This window comes from Aythya ferina (assembly GCF_964211825.1).
Source record: "Aythya ferina genome assembly, chromosome: 1".
Lineage (NCBI taxonomy): Eukaryota > Metazoa > Chordata > Aves > Anseriformes > Anatidae > Aythya > Aythya ferina.
Window position 1 is genome coordinate 168,691,978 of NC_140296.1, and position 13,882 is coordinate 168,705,859.

At 40.8% G+C, this 13,882-nt stretch overlaps 1 long non-coding RNA gene across 1 annotated transcript; it reads right to left on the reverse strand.

The window, feature by feature from the left end:
• Positions 1 to 813: 813 nt before the first annotated feature.
• Positions 814 to 13,866, reverse strand: LOC311420818. The gene is made up of 6 exons (XR_014684558.1): positions 13,807 to 13,866; positions 13,470 to 13,615; positions 11,051 to 11,470; positions 10,431 to 10,656; positions 6,781 to 6,834; positions 814 to 1,220 (listed from the first exon to the last, which is right to left on the reverse strand). It is a non-coding gene; the product is annotated as an uncharacterized lncRNA (long non-coding RNA).
• Between the last annotated feature and the right edge of the window lie 16 nt (positions 13,867 to 13,882).

The following is a 13,882-nucleotide window of genomic DNA, read 5'->3' on the forward strand; positions in this document are numbered from 1 at the left end:
GGGGAGCGGCTGACCGCAGTTTCAAAGGAGGGTTTCCACTGCTGAACCTTTGTTACATGACTCACAAGCTGAGGGGTCTAAATGTTTATCTAAGGGTGTGCTTTGTTGCCTCAGCTATGAGGTTGTTCAGAAGCGTTTTAATTCACCTTGCTCTGGTCTCTGTTACTGACAGTTTCCTCAGCAGAACTGCCCATGTTTAGCCCCTGTCCTCCTTGATCTCTCTTGCCTTAAGCAGCTCGCATTATTCTTCCTTCCCGTGGTGTCCCTGGTAGTTTCTTAGTCATCAATTCTCTGCCTTGTTTCTGTTTTCCTATTCTCTTCCCCACTCCGGACACTGGAGCAGAGCATCTGGCTTGGAGCGGTGTCAGGGCTGCAAACACCAGCGTGGAGCACTGCAGTGTTCCTGCAGCCAGGGTTGCTCTTGCTTGGCCATGCCCCAAAAGGCTTTCTATAACCCAAGCTGGTGCCAGAGTAGTTATGCCACTTTGGTGAAAGAAGAGGATTCCTCTGTGCACAGAGGACACCCTTTTTGCTATTTAGCTACTTTTAAGTTTTCTCCTGAATGCTGCAATAGTGCCCAAGCAAGCCTAATGTGGTTAAGTATTCAGCCCAATGATCTCACATCCTCCACAGCAGTTGAAGACTCATAAACACATTTTATGTCTGTATTGGTATGTTGTCATAATTTGGGAGACACATTGCCTGGGAACACAATTGTTGGATATGAAAGCCTAGTTAGATGCTGAGAGATCTCAGCCAGATGTAACATTCCAGTAATCAAAATTAAGTTATTGCAGGAACAAACAGAAAGTAGTGAAAGGTTAACTTTATATAGCTGTTGTTGTTTCTTTTTCTTAAAACCATAATTCATTTTTGTCTTCAAAAGCATGGACTAGGAGAAGACAATGATGTCTGTTGTGGCAGAAGAAGAAATCCAAGGAATTGTAGAGTCAGTAGAGCTAGCTGGGGAAGAAATTTCATACAAAGCATTACATTATAAAGCATATCTGATGAGAGCTGTACATGTTTAAAGCATGACCTTCCAGAGCTCCAAGAAAAGTGGATAACCAAATTGTAGAATCAATTGGTGGAGAAGTACACAGATGGATGTAGATGGTATGGTGGAGAGCAGGCTTCACAGAAAACTCAGAATTTGCAGATGCCTACTGCATAAGATGATTTCAAGGCTGTTCTAGATAAGTTGACCTAGGGAAGTATATCTATAAGAAAAAAAATAAAGGAACAGAGAGTCAACTGAAAGACATGAGGAATTAAGGGTTGAGTTTGTGCTGTGACATGAAAAACAGGAATGGAAAGAAGGTGGGAAAGAAGGAATTTGGTGAAGAATAGCCAGCTTCAAAAAAGACAGGAGGAAGAACAGGGTTGCAACCACTGACTGGGGAAGAAGAGAAAAAAATACACATGGAAAAAAAAGTAGTCAGGATAATATGGATATTAAAGAGTGAAGTTCAAAACCAGCATCTGGAAGTGACTAATCTATATATCCAGGACTTCTGTTTAAGAAGGTCTGTTGTTTTGAATGGCTCTATAGTAGTGAAATATTTGCTGTCTGACTGAAAAAAGGGTGTGAGTGGAGGACTCAGTGGGGTCAAATAATCTTGGCAGGCGTAAAGGAGATCCACCCACCTCTCTGAAGAGTAAGATCCTAGCTGGAACAAATTGAAAATCAGTTTGCTGGGCAAAGGTAAATACTTAATGGTGAAAACTCAGGGATCTTCTGTTTCTGTCACATATTCTACAACCAGTTTAAACCAACATGCATAAACACTTGGGGCAGTTGAGTCGGTAGTGTATTGTAGTGAGCAATCTAATACAGAGCTAGTCTTATTTTCCTAATAGCCATCTGGATCCTGCTTTCTTATCTCTTCAAGGGCCTAGCTTCAAGATGAATGGTTAATGTTTGCACACCCTACCTTCCTTCATACGTTCCCTGTCCACTGATGGTGGGGATTTTTCCATCCATTCAAGGCTGAGATGTGATTAGACAGTAGGTCTTCTACTTCTCAGAAAATTACTTTAGCTAATAGGTAGAAAATTACCATCATTGGCCTTGTCCTGAAAGAAGTGAAATATGCTTGATAAAACAACCACTTCTGTAGACTGTGGAAATGCAGTAGCTCTTCTCTATCATATCTCTGTAAAGCATGTAACAGGATGCCACATAGAGTGTTATCAGTTGAACCAGTGAAAATGGAGATCCATGAAAGTGGTCTATGTTGGGCAAGGAGCTGCTTTCAATAAAGATGTTATCAGGTAGTGGTGTAGAGGAGCAGAGCAGGAGCACCAAAGGAGCAGAATTGAGACATGTTTCACTTGTGGAAGGAAAAACTGGGGACAGCACTGGTGACACAAAGGTTTGAGAGATGATCAAGGTATGAATAATCAAGATACAGAGAAAGACTGAATGGCCTGGGACTAGAGGGATAGATTTCTGCAAAACAAAATGTCATGTATTTAACTTGGACAAGGACAACAAAAAGGCTTCTGTAATAAACCAGAAACCAATAACCTTCAATTAAAATCAACAGAGGATAGGAACTTGGGCATATTATTTACCAGGATAAGTACGTACTACCAGTGTGGTGTGATGCAGCCAAGAAAGAGAAATATGGGCAGGAGGGCAATTATCTGTAGAAAGAAGAGTGACTATTTTTCAAACACCATCTGGAACTCCATGTCCTACATGGGGCTCCAATATTCAAGAAGGGTGAATTCAAACAGGTGCGTAGAAACACTGTAGGTTCAGCAGGGCAAAGGCAAGCATCTTGTCTCGAGAAACTAGAAGAATATGGTGTCTTTTTAGCAAAGCAGTCCTTCATTTTGTAAAGATGTTACAGAAAGAAAATAACTATTTAAGCCAAAAGACAGGGTTGTTAGAAAAGACAGAAATAAACTGCATAAATGTAAACTGCCCATGTGCAAATTCAGACTGGAAGTTTGAAGAACTTTTCTAACCAGTATTGCAAGAGGAGCAGAGGAAGTAAAAACCCAAACTGCTAAAATGGAAGTTGATAAAAAAGGATATAATGTGATGTCTGCAATAACAAGAGACTAGTTCCTATGACTCAGGAGGACTTGTTGAACTCAAAGGCCAGTTTCTTAAATTAGATACATTTTTATAGTTCAGCATAATCAGCATATCTATGGCAGTGAATTACTATCTAAATGAGACTGGATTCATGTGTTCAGGTGAGGAAAGAGCATTCAGATCATCAGTTCTGAATTCTAATGCAATGCAGCCCATAGAAACCCACTCACTCATTTTTGCTTCAGGCCCAAGCTTCTCTTTGATCTCTACCACATCTTTTCGGAAAGGTATCCAGACTTAATTTAAAAGCTTGAAGTGAAGTAGAATCCACCACACTGAACTGCAACATCTATTGAAACTGCAGTGCAGATGGGGTTTGAGAGAATAGCTTTTGACCTCTGTGATTTTTTATTTTTTTTCCCCATTGTTGACAGGCTTTATGAGGAAATACATCAGACAGATCATTGTGGAAGATATTAAACTTCCTACATCTATTCTGATCTGATGAATTCCTTTTCAATAGCCTCAGGAGGGTTTAGTAGCCCATGGTATGTTTTTTCTGCTGTTGAGTCCAACTTTGAAATCAGTGAAGTGATTTCACTTTACACCAGGAGAGAATCTGATCCTTTATGCGTATGATTAACAGACTTTCTGGGATGAGCAAATATTTTCTAAGTAATCCAACAGGTTGGAAAACAGCTATATATCTAACCTCTGGGTAAAACCAGCAGACTTTATCTTATGGCATACTGCTAGGGTAGTATTTCCTTTAATATTAGCTTCCTAAATCTGGTTTATACTCTAAGCTAATGCTTTAAGTTCTGTCTGTGCTCAGAAAAGAGAGATAAAACCTTGCCAATGATAAGTCACCTCACCTGTTTTATATACTTGGGATGGATCTCCTTCCGGTTAGAAAAATAAATCAAATTACAGACCTATCTTTCAGGTGGCTGAAATTAAGTGAAAGGAATCCAATATATCAAGTCTGGAAAAGAAATATCCTCTTTATCCTCCTAAGAGGCTTTCATGGAATAAATTTGGAGTAGTGAACTAATAAGACAAGATAAAACAAAATTGCAGTACTTATGCAAACATGGATCTGATTTCTGTGTGATGGGGAACAAGGACAGGAGAGGAAACCATTCAGATCTGGGAATAAATTTAAGATTCCTTATAAAGAGCTATGAACCTTGAAAATCTAGTATGGACATGAACATAAGCATAACTAGATAGTTATTAGATTCATTCTTCTCTTGTAACATTTCTGTTTGGCTGCAGTATTTCATTGACATTCTTTCCAGAGACCACAGTCACCCTGAAGCACAGTCCCATGCAACCAGCAGTGTGCATCCAGGAGGATGCTCCCATTACGTATGACATCTTTTGACAAGGAGCTTACTGCTTGCAGCACTGTGGTTGTTTCTTATTTCCAGTACCCAGAGACTCTTTAAAGTGCAATGGTGCCAGACTTTGAACTAAATCTCTGACTAATTAAAATCCTTGTCCAAGGGACTCCTTTTATGCATAGACAGCAAACACCTTTTAAAAAGATAGCTTGAACATGTTTAATCTGTAGCGTGGCACATGAGAATAAAGACGGTGTGTCCAAACTCTGCTTGTAAGCTTCAGCAATCACCACAGCCATCTGGAGGTCAAGTATTTTTAGTGGTCTGACTTGGATTAGAGTATGAACCTCATGCGCATGAATCATCACAAGGATTAATGAAGTGTATAAAGTGTGTGTGCTTGCTAATCTCATCTATGGATACGACAAAGGAAGAAATATGTCATTTTGAGATGGCAAATGGTTTAACAAAGAAAAGACACAAAGCCTAACCATATGCTGATGAGGATCCTACAGCTTATGCCTTTTATTATCTTAACAATTAAGAACTACAGCAATTGTGCTCAAAGGAGGCATGGCATGAAAATGATCATGTTTCACTTTTATCTGTGAAGTTTTTGCTCTTCTTCCTTTTGGCATTCTGTTTTAATCAATTAGTCTGTTTTAATCAATTATATAGAGTCTATTTTAAATTAAAACTAGAGATTTATCATTTGCATTGATTTTAATTCACACTTCCTGTAAGTTCTTGTGGCTCATGCAATGGATATAAACATGGTTGCTCAAGACTTGGCTTTGGCTTGACCAAATACTTCCTCAGGAGCAAGTGTTTGTTATAGCAATTCTGATAACAAAATAAGAAGTTTCCTAACTTAAATTTGGCCTAAGTTGCTACATCATTTTTTTTTAACTAGAAGGTTAACAGGGACCTCTGCCATTCTAGTTATCCATGCAGGGCAGATACTCTGAGGCACAGTAGTTCTATAAATATTATCTTCCTTGGCCCAGCAGAGCAGATTTTCAGTTTCAGAGTCAGCTCTAAGAACAACTGTGTGCAGAGCTTTGGATTCCTTCATGGACAGAAGCAATCAGAGACTTCCTCAGAAGCTCATGCCTTCTGGTCTTGCACTGTTTGACACAGAATGAGCCAAGGGGATCAGTGAGCAAGTGAGAAAGCACATCAAGGTCTCAGAGAGGCTGGGGTGGTCTCTCAGATCTGCAGATACAAAAGTCCCTGGTTTGTTCCAGTATGTGTCTTCTTTCTTTCTGTCTCAGTAAAGGACTGTTTTGGACACTTCTTGTAGCATTAAATAAGAGAATAATCTTTTTGCAACAGCCAACAGTTATCTATTGCTGTGATATTGTAACTTCATGTGCTTGTCTGTTCGGAGGGAGATAATCCCAGCTGAAAAAAGGGAACTATTTTTACAGTAGTGGTTAACATTTGGAGTTTAGTGCTGGATGGTACCGAGATTCCTCTGAAAGCAGCTCAGCACTCTCAGCTCTGATTACAGTCTTGGGAGGCCAGCAGTCCCTCAGCATGGGCTTCTTGGCTTTTCTGAGGACTGGGCTCTTTACAGCATCTTTCTTCAATGGCTTCAGTAGGAAATTAGTTTTTGGTACAAATGTGAATTGCACATGTGCGAATTACAAATCTGGATTGTTGCCAGTAGGTAAAGTCACTAACTCTGCTATTTGGTAGTTACTATAGAGTTTTCAGTAATACTCTTCAGTTCTCTTCCTGTCCTTTCAGCTACAGAAAAAATAAAAATAAATAAAAAAATTGAAAGAAAAGAGCCTTTTATGTATATAGGGGATAAATGAAGAGCACTTGCAGGACAAAGATGAGTGGGAATGAAAATATGACGGTTTTCTTTGCAAATGTTTATAGTCTGCAAATGATGGATGGAATTTTCATATTCAAGCTTTGTAAAAAACAGCACTCAGGGGCAGAAATGAAAGGATTGTGTATGGGGGGATTAAACTAAAAAAGCAATGCAACAATCTGAATCAGAAGAGACTCCAGTGTCCACAGAGCACTGCAGACCAGCAGAGTTTAATGTCAGTAGGATTGTGAAGGTCAATGAGCAGATGAGGCTTGATGGAAATGCCTCTCCAGACTGTAAAGACTACACACATCTGGTAGAATAGTCCCAGAGGGTCTCTGAGTCTCAGTGGGATGTGAAGCCTGTAGCTCACTTGTTGTGTAGTGTTATTTTGATAGTATTACTCTGTCTACAGCAACCATAGAAAAATAAAGAAGCTCCCAGTCAACTTTCAGAGCATGGATGTTTTACCCAAAATGAGACTTAAGGAATTAATAATGTTGAAAGCTAACACTTGCTTACTTACGTTTGTTTTTTAATTTTTGTATGTGTTTACTTACTTTGCCAAACAGAGGTATGCCTCAGTGAAAGTGGGGATTGAGTGTCATATTATCCTGGAATAGAGGAAATACACTTGTCAAAATAAAATATCAAATCTGCATTTTTGGAGCAAAATTTCATGACAGATGTTATGTACTTCCTATGTACTAATTCTAAACATAACTGGTGACCACATGGTCTGCCTGCCCATATTATGTAGAGTCTTCATGTAAGACATTTAGAAACTTCAAAATGATTTTAAGCATATTTACAGTTGTAACACTTGCAGGACAAAGATGATTGTATAGTATTGTTGTAGCATTTATATGGTATCACTATATTTGCATAACTAATGTCTATAAGATAACAAGAGAATAAGGTAGTTTTTATTTTCTAACCTATCAGTATCTGGTTTTTGGATCACAAAACAGCTGTATACTTGTCTGGCCCTCATATCATTTGGGACTATGACTCTTCCTATCCACGGCAGCAGGGAAAATTCAGAGAGGCAGTGTCACATTTTTCTGGCAGGTTTATTCCTTTTCCCTTGTAAAGATCAGGGCAGGGGGAAAGGTTAGACATATAGTTTCTAATCTGCACTGACAGTGACTTGCCTTATAAACAACTTCTGATTTACATGAGCATAAACAAAATCAGAATCAAGTTCCTGGTGTTTAGACCTGAATATAAAATATGCATGTCCTTTTCCAGGAGAAACACTCAAGGATAAGCTCCCCGACCCTGCTAGAAAAATAAGGTGATACCCTAAAGATACATTGGAAGCCTTTTGATTCTTCTTTAGCAAAGGGTGTTCTCTCTATTTTTAAGGCATCTTTCTTCACAGTGTTCAGTACTTTATCGCACTGGTAGTTTCAAGATATACTAAAAATGCCAGTGGTCAAAAATACCACTTCTTGCGTTAGTGACAGCTGCCATATGTTGGGACCTGCCTATATAATACAAACATTCAAAAATCATATTCAGTATAGGTTCCTTAGCGAGGATTTCTTTAACAAATTAAGTTTGATAATACACTTGCAGGCTAGATAGTGAAACCCTTACTGACACTGATTAGCATGTTAATCCATGATGAACTCATTTTGAAGCCAAAAAAATATTTAAAACCCAGTGACATTTAGCTGAAATAAATTCTGACCAGGCCCTGGGAAATAGGAAATCTCTGGCATGAGCCTTACATAAAAGAGCAGCTTAGTTCATGAAGTATGTAAATGAGCAAAAAGGATGTAAAACAGACAAGAAGGCTAATGGTGAATGAAAAGGTCTGGGGAGGGGGTGAGGTGGAAAGAGAAATGTGTGGGTTAGATAAGTGAGGGGTTTTTTTTGTACTTGCAGTCTTCTCTTACTTTAATATGAGCCAAATATCAATGAAAGCTTAAAAATATGCATTTCAGAGAGTTTTCAGATGAAAGACTTAGGAGAAAACTGGCAGCATAAGGGAAGAGGAGGCTACATCCTTTGGGAGGAGAGCGGATCAGAGGCAGACCTGCTGCACAGGGTTTGTTTTCTGGTGGAAGAGCTGTTGCTTTAGGGGAAGTGAGAGTGTTCAAGATACTAGATCCTGCTAAAGCAGGAACATATGAGTGATGCTGGCACCAGGCCACAGAGCGCCTGCATAGGAGTCCAGCACTGGAGCTGGCTGGGGATTTTCTGATGAAACTGCTTTGTCAGAACAGAAACCTTTTTGTGGAGACATATCCCCATTTAAACTCCCTCTCCTCACCAAGGACATTTCCAATGCTAACATGAAAAGTCTGGTCAGAGGGAGGGAGTGATGCACCCTTGACCCCTTGGCCAACACACTCACATAGAGTCCTGGTCCAGAGAGCACCTTCTGGGGTGAGGGATATTTTATCTCCATGCCACCTTTCACCAGGCCACACGCGGAAGTGAGATCATCAGGTTAACCCAGCTACATGTTTTCTAGCCCAGAGCTGTGATCGGCATGGACCACAGCAGGATTTCTTTGCTCCTGAGTGTACAGACATGGGTTGGACATCCAGATTTGCTTTGATGGTCAGCCTATTGCTTCTTCTGAGCTGTACTGCTCAGCAACTCATGTTGGGATGTATCATTTATATAAACTCTTTACAGTGTTATTGTCTGGGGTGTGGAGGAACATAGTCATCATGAAAAAAGAGGTTATGCTGTTAGTGACTATGAGCACTAACCACTTAAAGGTGAAAGGCAGAGCTCTAACAGGTGAGAAACCATTTCCTACTGTGTCACTAACAGCAGCCCAGTTCACTCATATAGAGCCTTGGAAACCAAGGAGCTTCAGATCCTGCTCTGGGCAGCAACTTGTTTATTCCCACAGCAGCTCAGGGTGCAGTAGTAGGAGGAGAAGAGTGGGGAGAAGAAAGCAGCAGTGTTTGGTATTGAAGGATCACAGAGGACTGCTTTCCAGGTAGGCTGTAGCTCGCTCTAAACTGGAACTGGGGTAGTTGTGGGTATGTTCTGCTGAGCTGTTGTGGGTCTGGCCTGTTTTCATGCCCATTTTAGGATAATATAAATAATTCCCTAGCAGTTCCTAGTCATCTGCAGAAGCTGTGAAGACACCCTCAACAGCTGACTCAACCAGCTACATACACGCCTAACACCGGTTGAAAATATCCTCATATCTTTCCCTTTATCATGTGGTCAGCTGTAGGATCAGTTGTGGTCTCAACCATAGTTATCTAACACATCACAGACAAAAAAAAAAGTTGCAAAAAATGTATCTGCGTACAGTTTTGTCCATCACAAGTCAGTTACTGAAAATCATGAGAACAGTGTATTCATATAATCATATGAATTCTCATGAATCTCATGAGTATTCATATAATCATATTCTCATTCTCATGAGAATTCAAATTCATATGATTCATGAGAATTCATATGATTAAGCACAATACCATTGTCATGTTTCTTCTAATTTTTCTTCAGCCTTTGGACTTCCCAGGCATATTTCTGTTTGTCTTTCCACCCTTACCCTTCATCTCAAGGCTGTTTTAAAATGAGGGCCAGGATTTGTAATATTTTGACTCTGTGAGCTGAGTATATACTCACTGTCCAAGTCATCAGTACATATATTCCAACATAAAATAATTCTCCATAAATATGACATGTTAAGGCACTGTAGCATTTTGCTAAGAGTCAGACATAAGACTATACTTCAGTTTTATAACTGTGGTGTTACTGGCTGTTAAGGTATTGCAGTAAGATCTCTTATTTTCTACAGCCGAACTCAAGATGTGAGGCATAGAAGGCTGACTGCAACCTCAGTCAGACCCAGTGTTACAAATGCCTCCAAGGACAAAAGCAGAAGCTCCAATTTCCCATTGTTTTGAATGTGTTTGCCCTACAATTTGGACTGTAAAATTCTTCTTTAGGCAGTGTTCCCCAATTAGAAATGGTGTCAAGACTGATGACGTGCAGTGCTGTTTTACTTGGCGTGGGTGAGCAACGTATTGTGAAGGAACTTTGCATCTCAGGGCAGCAGGCAAGGCTGGAGAAGATAAGTTATCCCTTCTGCTGAAGGACAAGTGCTGCAACAGCCTGAGATCATACTCTGCACAGTCTCCATTGACTGTCCCTGCTGATTCAGGGGATCCAGATATCAGCTGATCTATTTCAGGCTACAAGCTCCACATTGCAACCAGTTCTCACCCACCTTTCCTGATCTCTTCTGTCACCATGATGAACAGGAATTCCAGCAGCAGACACACTTTTATCATTCACCGCCCACATCCCACTGTTCAAAGAGCTTGCTACTATCTCATATAAACTGTTTCTTCATCTGGACCTTACGGGATAACTGGCTGCATGCAGAATCACCTGATACAGGCTTTGGTCACCTCGCCTGATCATGGAGGGGCACCTCACAAGGGAAGTGAAGGCTGTAGAAAAAGAAGAAAAGGGCAGAGTTTTTTAGGTTGTAGAGAAGAAGGAAAGATACACGGCAGAATGAGATGTTCTCATCTGCATATGCTTTTGCCTATTATTTTTGAGAAGAAAACAGGCTTTCATGTGTAAACCCAGAGAGCTGTGAGGATGGTATTGCAGGAAAATAAATGTGCAGAAGAGAGCTTGGAAAGGTGTGTGAGGTCCTGGAAAGCTGTTTTGGGGGTTCTATGCCCAGGAAGAATGGCTCGAAGTGAGGAAGAGCTCAGAGAAGAAGGAGGATGAAAGCATTATAAAACAAGCCGTAGCTGCTTGGGAAGTCTCAAAGGGGAGGTGCCTTACTCAGCGTCTGTGACAGGTATACTGTCATTTTTTTCCGCCACAATATACCTGTCTCTGCCTGCTCCCTTGTGTGACGTAGGGGGCAAAGTCTGCACGTTGTCACAGCTCCCCCGTGGTGCCGAGGAGCTCCGGGCCCTGCGTCAGAGGCTCCCACCCGGTGCTGCACCCAGGCCGTGCACCGATAGTGCCGTGAGGAGGGGCAGAAGGGATGGGGGCTCGCAGCTGTTTCACCCGGCATATCTGATCTTCTGAACAGCAGAGAGGTAGCGGGGGCAGTTTTGCAGTCAAATAGTGGTAAAGATTTACAGACAACATTTCTCCTGCCTTGTCGTCATTCATCAGTCTCTGCAATCACCTGCACTACCTTGCAGGACAGGAAACTTGTCTTGTAGGCACAACTGCAAACATGAACCATGCCATAGTCTCCCTTCTTCCCTTCTTCTCCAAGATGTATAGAAAAGCACCGTGCTGCCAGGAAATAAGAAACAGTCACTTGTGGAGAACATTTAACTTGAAAACTTGTCACTTGATGGGAACTGGTTGTATGATTTTAATCTTAGATGACATTTTAACTTCAAATACTATTAAATATAGATATGAAACGTGTAGGAACTGTGGTAATTTCAGATACTGAATTTCTATTTGGCAGCCACACTGGGAACCCACTAGGATATTTAATTTTGATATTATTTCCTATTTCCCATCTTAGGAAAGGAGCAACTACCAGGTCCTAAGAAGGTCTAGTTTTGCTTTTTCCAAAGAGATCAGTAAATATGTAAAATGTAGATATTTTCTTCATAGTTTAGGAGGCACTGTGATCTTACCAAATCTTTCTTGTGATTAACGTTCAGTAAAAAGAATTTAAAAAAAGAAAAAAAAGAAAAAAAAAAAAAGAAAAAATATCCTAGCAGTTCTAGGAAATTACTTCAGCATCTACAGCCATATGTATAAATTGTAATGAAAACAGGTTTCAGACCTGAATCGTGCCTATCCTCCACTGTTCAAACTTCCTAGACTGAACCAGATTCTCTGCTGTGCTGGTCCTGCACCTCCTGATGGAGGCTGGGGAGAGGTGATGTGGAGACCCTGCCCCAGGCAGCCTGGGTCCTCCAGCACCCCACTGGGGGCCCCTCTGTGGAGGTGCTGGTGCTGGCCCCTGCCCTGCCCAAAATCCAGAAGTGCTGTGAAGTGATGCAGGGAGGCAGACAGCTAATGGGCCACTTGCAGACACCAAGTCTTTGAAGACTGGCATTTTATACAGGGCCAGTCTGTGGATGCTCGTGCTTGCCTCCTATAGCATTGCAACCCTCACACCATTTATCTCCAAAATCTCTCACTGAATGATTGGGTCAAGTATTTCATGCTGCAACTCAAGACTTCTTTAATGAGCACCTACCGTGCATGATGACTTAGAGCTGTGTAGTTTTGGGTACAAAATGTTGTTCCTGACTTCTGCCTACAAAAACCTTGGTTTACTACAACTGCATGGTCTGGCTGCAAACTTATCTGTTCAAGTCCTGTGTCATCTGTGATTCTCTTATTACCTTTCATGGCCCTTTGCATACAATTTTATATGGTCCTTTAAACTCGTGATTCATTTGTGGCTATGGCATCTCTCCATAAAGACACCCACGTTTCTCAACTTACTTATTTGTTGAGTGCTTTAGATCTAAACCATACCACACAGTTGTTTCTCCCAATCCTTACAAAATCTGTATTTCATGAGAGCAATTATTTTTAGGAACATTCTCAAATTCAGAGTGGATGTGGATATTGCGAAATAAACTAGTCAGACAGCCGATCTCCTAGGGTTAGAAAAAAAGATTACTCAAAAAGGAGCCCAAAAGTTGAAGGCAGGTATAAAGTCAGCTCTTAAAAGTGGGAAAGGTTGCATCTGTTTTAATAGAATTAGAGAAAGCAACTGGAGGGATTCCAACATCACACCTTCACTAAAAGTCGGGTTAGAGAGCAACCAAAGGAAACAGCTCTTAGTGTAGATTTTTTTTTTTTTTTTCCCCCTGTGGATCCTATAAAACCCAGGATCTAAGTGACATCTTTTTGTCACCATCTACAGGTGTGTTATATGCTAACGTTTTCCTTTATACTTTTTTCAAATACAGATTGCAGCATTGAAGAATGAGAACCAACAGTAAAAGGCTAAAAACTGGGCTTGAGCCAAGGGGTTTAATAAATCACATCCGTCCAGCAAGTCCTTAATCTCTCCTGTTTAAATCCTTTGTGCTCACCTGCAAAATAAAGCTCCTTTTTTATGATGAACCCAGGGGAACCTGTGTCTGACCCTCATCCCTCCAAGAACTAGTCTATCAGGCTTCTCCAGAAAACAGGCTGATAGAAAAGACAGAGCAATTATACCTTTATATTCCCCTCATGATTTCTAGTTTGAGGAGCAAAAAAGAAAACAAACAAGACATAAAGCAAAATTAATGAAACAGGTTTATTGCCTTGCCTTCTGGGACAAATGGAGCTCCCGTTGCCAGGAGGCATCCTGAATCTCACGCCAGAGCTGCGGTTGCTGTGCTGGGGCTCAAAGCACTTTAGGAAACTTGCATGGCAGCGTGTTTTGTGCACCACGGTGCTCAGGTTCCTGGAGTGCTGGTTTAGTGAGGAAGAGGTAAAGTAGACAGCAAGAGGGAGAAAATGGCTGCAGGTTCCTTACCCTTCTTCTGTGGGGATAAAACAAACTTATTCCTTTTTTTCAGTCCGAATGTCTGCAGTGGGACTGCAAACATCACCGAGTGAATTTTGGTAACGATCTGTGGACAATGAAAGAGTAAATCCTGTACCTTAAAAGCATTAAAAAAGGCATTCATTTCCATGTCATAAAGGAAGCACATCTGTAAAACTTCCCTCCCCCTTGAA